A 6351-nucleotide genomic window follows, 5' to 3' on the forward strand; every position below is an offset into this window, starting at 1 on the left:
AGACTCTGACGACTATACTACTTAAGCACCAACATACCACTAAACCCCAATCAAAACAAATCTATTGCCTTGGCTTGAAATGTGTGTCAATTTCCCAAGTTCATGGCAGATGCTACATCTTATAGTCAAGCTAGTGTGAAACCAAGATGAGCTGAGAACTGAACAATACTTTCGGAGGTGTTAGACTTGCTTTTCATGAACAAGGTCCATTCAAAGAGTTGGAGTTCTACCAATGTTTTGCCAAGTGTTGTAGTGACTACAACCACCCTCTAAAACGTTTCTTTATCTTTATTTTAGAGCCTCCATACCAACCTTTCACAATACCTTTTCTTGCTTCGTCAAGTAAAAAATCTTTACTGTTTTTCTTGCACAAAGACAACCTATCTATCAAATCTTGATGTATTTCCCTCACGGGATGTTCATCTGGACTTGGTCCAGCTACAGGATAAGCACCTCCCCAAAGAAATTACACAATTTTGGAGGGAAACCAACCTTCCCTCCAAAAATTGCACAATCATGTTTGGCAGCCTGTTGGGCTCCAGAATTGTGCAATTCTACCAATCAACCCTCAACGTGAAAATTGCACAATTTTCCCTAGTGGGGCTGCTCAGCCAAGAATTTGTGGAAATCTAGGAAACAGTGAGCTGCTCTACCTAGAAATTGCACAGATCCCTTGGGCAACCAGCCCAGTTCCCAGCTAGAAATGCGCATTTCCTTCGAGCAGTTGAGTAGCCTCATGCATTAGTAGTTGGGTTGAACAGTTCCACCCGGGACCAAGGAAACTTGACCTGCATGCATGGCTTGCTTTTTCCTAGAATAGCTGAAGGAAACATGCAAATACATTCCTTGCTTCAGGGATCTATTTTTGGAAGTTGGAGGTTACATTCAAGTATCATTTCAGAAACTATCGACCAACTGTCGCTTTCGCTATATTTGTGGCATGCTCTTCAAAACCTCAATTTTATCAAAACTCATGAACCAGATGTTGCAGAGCTCATTCCTCACATCAACCGTGAAGCTTTGACATCCCACATCGCATCTAGGAGCTGTTGGCACATTCAACTTTGTTGTTTTTCCATAAGCTCACTTTCTGTGTCTTGTGTTGCATTTCTGGTGCTGTTTGTGTTTCGCTTCGTATGAACGTTGTCTACTTGATTTCAGTGAGCACTTGCTGTCATTTTGATACATACTGGCTTTTACTAGCATCGATTCAATTTTCATTAACATTTCACTGCTATCACATGCATGAAACTATTTTACACGAAGAATAGACGATTCAACAACTCACCTCACCTGCTTGCATGTTGTTTCGTTTTCTGAATATGTCATTCACAGTTTGCATGAAAAATCATTCTCTTATGCTTACACTCAGTATCACCATGCATTTGCTTTCACATTTGGGTTCAGATGCCCGTCGACAAGTCTGGGAAGCCTTGGCCCAGACTCTGCCTCACCAAGACAACATTGCGCAATCTTGGGAGGGAAGGCTCTGGCTTCCTCTCCAAAAATGTGCATTTCTACCCATAAGCTATTCTCTAGGTTTTCTTTGCGCAAATCTGAGGGACAGTGAGAGTTGTCCCAGAGAATTGTGTAATGCAATCACTGTTCTTGTAACCATTTCCAACTGATAATGCACATTGCTCAATTCCAATAGTTAGCAGTCAGACTAGACTGTGCATTACATAGTTCCAACAGTCAGTCAGCCTCCTAGCATCCTAGACTGTGCCTCGTGTAGTTTTGGTACTAAGTCTCCCGACGTACCAGACGAAATTGCACGAACTTCATGATCAGTCACACATGTATGTTGCAAGTCGGTTTTCAAGTTCATTGGTTTTTGATTGACAGATTGCTTGCCATGAGTGTTGCCATGTATCCAGGTATCACAGGTGTTCATCTGCCTCTCAACAACATACTTACAATGGTTTCTAGGAGAGAAGAGTCGAAGACACCTTTCAGAGCACAATTGGGGATGCAGTCGATCAAGTGTCTATGAGCTTGCCTACTCACGAAGATATCAAGTTGTTCATAGTCAAGGACATCAATATGTGATGACCATAGCATCACAACGAGTAGCATCATGAACAACAGTCAAAGGCATCATACTAGATGCAACAAATGCAAAAGGAAGGTTGTTGACAACAGGAGGCAGAACAAAGTTGCAAGCTCAAACAGATCAACTGATGATGAAAAAAAATTTGGAGACTCAGTCTATGAGGTGATGACGTGACATGAAGATCGTGTGAAGACAAAGAATGGAACAAAGAAGGAGTTGCATGTGTTGAAGTAGCAACTCAAGGAAGAACATGAGCCACAGAGAAAAGTGAATGAGTTGTAGCAGGAACAGGAACAGCAGGGGGTGCAACATGCTCTAATAGATGAAACTACACCCGTACAAGTTATAGATCAAACCCAGTAACTGTTACAGAGCAGACATGGTGAGAATTATTGTTGATCGCATGCAAGGGATTCAACAACATGCATTTCACTGTGCACACGTATGTGATCCAACCCATTTAGCATACTCACAATGGCGAAGACAAGAACCAAGTCCAAGTAGAGTTGAACATGTACTTGATAGTTGATGCGCATGACCACCAACACACACTTGAAGATCAACATGGACACTATGCATCAATGTGTTGTTGGTTCATCCACACCCAGGAAGACCATGCACATGTTGCAGACAAGTTGGATGGAGGAGCCATACCAATGCACCCAAATGCAACAGAGGAAAGGGTTCACTCCAACATGATTTCACCTGGAGTGCATGCACACCATCATGGACAACCAAGCTTGGCATCAGCTGACCAACTTCACCATCATAAACATGTCAAAGAGTTGGTCTCACCACAATGGACCGAGTGCCAGTGATGTCTCGCATGGCTTTCTCAAGCCATTTTGTTTCACATGATCACATGTGCATTGTAATGTAACGTCTTGTCAAGTGGAAGTTCAAGTGTTGATAGTTGGATGTAACAGTCATAAAGTAAATGAAGAGTCATGAGGGTACATGAACTATCAGAAAGGGTAATGTCAAGGGTCACCCCACCCTTTGCTATAAATAGAACCTCATAACTCATTGTATAGGCTTTTGGTCAGCCAAGATTCTGATAATACCATCTTAGAGAGATCTTGGACAGTATCGTAACGAGCTTTCGCTTCTCCACTGTGCAGAGCTAGTACTTCTCTTTGGAGGAGTAGATGGTTGTGGCTGTAACGTTCCAGTATTGGAACTATTGGTTGGACATTGATGTATTGTATGATTGGAACTTACACTTCTTAATATAACAGATCCATCACATTTCATGCATATGTTGTATTGTATTCTATGCTATCTAGTTTACTCTAAATGATATATTTATTGTTTTCTTGCCCATGCATGTATGGACTATTTTGTATAAGTATGTATGAATCTTTCTGAAATTTGTTGTTGGTTTAACCATCACTCTGGATTTCTCGCTAACTTTCTTTCTAGCTTGTGATGCATCTTCGCTCATGTGTTCCTTTCCAATTTGAGTACTATTACAAGTTTCCAAGGGGTGCACTCACCTCACCCTCAGTGTGTTAGAACCTCTCATGCACCTTCCTTGCATTACTGCAACTTTCACACCCTTGCTACCAATAGAGTTATCTTACTTGCCTCTGTGCGAAATCATGATCAAGGCATTACCATATGACCCACTACTAGGACTCCTGCACCAAATGGTATGAGGTCTAATTGGGACTTCTTATCGGGGAGATCCCCTGACATGTTGGCGTGTCCAACACCATCAAGCAATATCTATATAAAGGAAGATCAAGACAATATGATCATCGTTGAAGTGTATGTTGATGCCATCATATTTGGAAGTGATGATTATAGATTAATTTAGAACTTTGCAAAAGATATGAAAAATGAATTTTAAATGTATTTTATTGGGGAGTTGAATTTATTTTTAATACTCTAGATATCTCAGCTAAATGTAGGCATGTTCATCTCACAAACAAAGTACATCAAAGAAATGTTAAAGAAGTTCAAAATGGAAGACTACAAAGTTATAAATCCTATGGTCATCGGACGTAAGTTGAGAAAAGAATATGAATCCAAGCAAGTGGATCAAAGACTCTATAGATCAAACATTGGTTGCGTACTCTATGTGACAACTTCAGGATGACATTTAATTCAAGAAGTTAGTCAGGTTGCAAGATTTCAAGTAGCACCAAAGGAAAGTCATGTTTTAGTAGTGAAAATGATCTTCAAATATATCATAGGAACAATAGACTTTGGGCCTTTATTTTTATTGCAGTTATAATGTAATGCTTATAAAACCCTTTCAAAATCCAAATTATTTTGAATATTATAATGTAAAGACAAAGTGAAGTTTCACCTTACAGGGTTTCTAAGCACAAATTTTGGGAAGAGACATCTAACTTTAAAAGAAAAGAAAAGAGACAAATGTGAAGTTTCACATTACAAATGATTTGATTGCAATCATGGAGGAGCTGCCATATAATTTTATTGTAATGATGGACAAGCTACCATATTTCCATTAGAGTTGCCACGTGAAAGCCTTGTTACTAGGTCTTCCACTTATCACATGGTCGGTCAATTCGCTTGAACCTCAATAGTCCACCATAAACCCACCCGCTCTAACATTTCAATGATCGAGTAATTTCTTGAGTTGTCACCATATGGGTTTACAATTCCCTACATTAACATTTCACTCCTCCTATCATTACATGTTGTGGACACCCAGTTTGCATACAGAGTTAGCAGTTGGTCTTGTTATTATTTTGTGAGATAGATCTATCTCCTGAATGAGCGAGAGTATGTTGTTGAATGATGACATAACAAAACCTATGAGCTGGTCTCAGAAGATAATGTACATGTGGTTATGAAGTTTATTTTTTTTGTTCGACATTAGTCTTTTGTAACACCGCATAGATTTGAGTATTTACTTAAGTATAATTTTACTTTTACCTTTATTTTTTTTGAAGAATCAACGACTTATTGATCTGGACTTATGCAGGAATGCCAAAAAATACATATATACACATAAACACAGAGATGCAACAAAAATAAAACTTCATTTATTTAATATGAAAGAACTAAAATATGCTTACATGAAAAAATGTAAATAAACTAGCTCTGGTAACGGTAGCTTATATCTGAGAAGGGATGTGGCGGCTACATGCCTCTGAACTATGTTACAATGAGGCTCAAATGGCTATTTATTATTGAGAAACAATGGAAAACCCTAAACATCCAAAAACCTATCTCTAGGAGATGAAGAGCCAAAATTGTGGGCCCCATTTAGATAAATTGGTACATCAAATTCCTGGGGTCGTAACTTTGGTATAGGATCTTTGTTTAGTTATCATAATACCTTGTTTTGAAGATCTCAAAGATGAGGCTAAAAAGAAACTAGCCAACTAGTTTATGAGTTTTTTGGACTCTTGGTTTTCGCTAAAAATGTATTTTAGTCCCTCAAAACGACTTTGTAAGTTTAGGACCCAAAAAACTACCAAAAATAGTAAGTTGTGCTACAATTAAGGAAACTAAAAAGAAACAATGGTGATAAGTGGAATAGGCAGGTGGCCACCAATATCCATCTAGATCAGTCCTCCCCCCTTAGGAAGCAATGGTCTCCATTTTGTTGAGTGCCTCCATGAGATGGGGAAACTTCTACTGAAAGAATTCCCTAGTGAGCCACTTGCCTTGGTGCAGGGGTTGTCTAGCTTTGACAACCGTATAGAGTTGGATCCTTTGTCAGTGATTAGAATTAGGATTAGGGGCAAAAATTTGCTCAAAAATCAAAGTGCTCAGAATCACTCAAAACTTGAACAATTGCATCCGTCTTGGCGATACAATCCCAATGCAACTTGTTTCACTCAAAATGAAGTTTGTATGAGAAAGATAGAGAATTTTGTCTGCTTTGTCAAATAGGAAAATTTTGGGTATAGGGCTCACTAGGACACCAACTAGGTATCTGTACAGCTTAGTCAACAAAAGTAATATTCCAAGGAGTATTCCTGAAATATTCTCGAAATATTTCAACAGGTGGCTCAATCGCATTTTGACAATTGTCGGCATATTATTGGTCAAAGGTATTTTGGTGGACCAATGAGAGGCTAACATGTGGCAAGCCTGGAGGCCGCCATGTGCCCTCTCAAAGGTCAGGTAAAATGTTTTGGCAGGCTGGGGAATCCAACTTGCAACCTCACCCACACAAGCCCTATGCCTTACCACTTGTCGCACCACAAGTCTTAACCTATATGCATTTGAAGTTTTATTTAAAGTTTAAGTGCCAAAGGTTTGGAGGTAAGGAGCTAGCCCAAGGGGACCAGCCTTAGTTACATGGGTGCCATATG

Source organism: Pinus tabuliformis, chromosome 1_2 (genome assembly GCF_031772625.1).
Source record: "Pinus tabuliformis cultivar Carrire ecotype Pingquan chromosome 1_2, CPIR1, whole genome shotgun sequence".
In the NCBI taxonomy this organism is placed as follows: Eukaryota; Viridiplantae; Streptophyta; class Pinopsida; order Pinales; family Pinaceae; genus Pinus; species Pinus tabuliformis.